Source organism: Octopus sinensis, linkage group LG1, assembly GCF_006345805.1.
Source record: "Octopus sinensis linkage group LG1, ASM634580v1, whole genome shotgun sequence".
NCBI lineage: Eukaryota > Metazoa > Mollusca > Cephalopoda > Octopoda > Octopodidae > Octopus > Octopus sinensis.
This window is the reverse complement of record NC_042997.1, coordinates 106218623-106221140: the sequence shown is the minus strand read 5'-3', so window position 1 is coordinate 106221140 and position 2518 is coordinate 106218623.

Here is a 2518-nt window from a genome sequence, read left to right as displayed (position 1 = left end):
CCCTCACTTAACTTGTCTCTTCCTCTCTCTCTCATTCTTCATTCTCTCTCTCCCCCTCACCATTCTTCATGGTCTCCTCGCACCATTCCCCTTCTTCTCTCTCTTCCTCTTGCTCCTCCTCCCCCATTCCCGTCGTCCATCTGTGACGATACTTCCGTCGTAACTGCTATCCTGTCTTTTCTCGCCCGCCTTCTAAGGCCACTGGTCGACATTCTTTCTCTCTCGTCGTCCACTATAATCCAGCGTTTGCATTACTTTTTTCGTCTGGCATAAACAGCCCTTCTTATCTTGTTCTCCTTGTCCTGTCTCTCACTGTTATATATTTATTTTTCAACTGTTTATATATAATTTTTTTTTTTTTTTTTACTGTTTATATGTTTGTACTGTCGTTATCGTCTTGCTTTTTTTACCATTTTTTACCCCTCTGCGAAAAGATCTCAGAATTTTAATTGATTTGCTTTTCGCAGGAAGGAAGTTTCTTCGAAGTATACGTCTCGCTTTTATCCTTCGAAACGTAGAGTAGATGAAACCTTAGCGACTGAAGAAGGGGATTTTTCGTTGTGCTTATTGTCCTGTATCTCTTTTTTTCTTTTTTGCTTGTCCTGTTCCTTGGTTTGTGTCTATGTTTTTCGTCTCTCTATGTGTTCGACGTCTTTTTGGTGTCCTGTACACATATATGCGTGTATATGTACATGTAGAGGTAGGTACGTACATATATGTTTATATATATGCATATGTTCTATTTTATTAACATATATATATATATATATATATGTATATGTATGTGTATGTGTGTGCGTGTGTGTCTGTGTTTGTCCCCCAACATCACTTGACAACCAATGCTGGTGTATTTATGTCCCTGTAACTTAGTAGTTTGGCAAAAGAGACCGATAGAATAAGTGCTAGGCTTACAAAGAATAAGTCCTGGGGTCGATTTCTTTGACTAAAAGGTGGTGCTCCAGCATGGCCGCAGTCAAATGATTGAAACAATTAAAAGAGTATATTTAGATATACTGCAAAAAAAAAAATTAAATATTTAATGCAAGTTATACATGTATACATATCACTGTATCACTGTACTGACCAGACTATTGGCTGCTGTTATACATCGCTGGTCACAATGCACTTCCTATTCTTTCTGGATTGTGTTATTCTTTATCATCTTGTTCCATACTGCTTAACTAAATCATCTTCTTATTGTCATAGATGCTTTTCCTGATCTCTTGGATACCACTCAATAATTGTACTTTCAGTATTCTGTTGCCGTTTCATTCACTCTTCTTTGTTCTTGAATTATTTCATTTTGGATATGCTTTCATAATTGCTCTTTTAGCATGGACCTTTCCATAGCTTTTTGCATTGAAGCCAATTGATGTTCTTCCCTCTTTGCAGTTTTTCACGTCTCATTTGCATAAAAGAGTGCAGGTAGGATAGTGATATTGAAGAGTTTGGCTTGTATGGTCTTATTCATCTTTGCTTTAAGCACATCATTTATTAAGACAAATGCCTTCCATCTTGCCCTTATTCTCATTGAGATTTCCACATCCATGTCTTGGCACATATTCACTGTGTGCTCTAAGTAGATGAACTCCTTTACTTCCTCAGTTTCAATGCTTTCTTCTGCTATTTGGCTTTATGCTACTTCTTTGGACTGCGTGTATTTTGATTTTGTGTGTGTGTGTGTGTGTGTGTGTGTGTGTGAGAGTGTGTGTGTGTGTGTGTGTCTGTGTGTGTGTCTGTGTGTGTGTGTGTGTGTGTGTGCGCATGTGTGTGTGTGTGATTTGTTGTTGGTGTTGTTGCTGTTCAGCTCTAGCAGAACCATAATCAAGTATAACAGTTTATGACCATCACATCAAGTTGTAAAACACAGCCTCAGAAAACACCCAATGTATACCAGCTTGGACAATGCAAATGTTAAATGATAATGATGATAATGACATTCATACATAGAAAAATAAAAGAGAAAGAGGACATTTATGGACCTTTGATATGGAGTTAGTCAATCTAGTACCCAAGATACACATTCAGCTTCATACCTATTATTATTGGAGCAACAGGATACATAACAACCCGTCTGAAGCAAAGTAAGTTTCTTGGAGAGAGAACGCAGAACCTTAATTCATACACTACAAATAGTCTTGATACTTGGGACTATAAAAATCTGCTAGAACTTCTTCAAATTGAAAGGATGATGAACGCATTATTTCACAACTTTGCTACCAGGCAGGTGGGTAGTCGAAATGTATTCTAAATTTAAAAGAGAAAGAAAACATACATACATACATATTCAGTATCAGGCAATGGCTCTCACGGCTTCTGATCTTAACTGATTGGAAGTGTTATCATGTACATTGTTTTGTCTTGGTATAAAAGATGGGCTACAGCAAATATTCTGCTCAATACCACAGATTTGCTTATCAGTTGTTTGACCTAAACCAGTTGAGCATGTACCTTAATGGCTGACGATATTTGCATCTCTGATCACAAGCAGAAGTAATGGGGGAGCATCATAGCCATG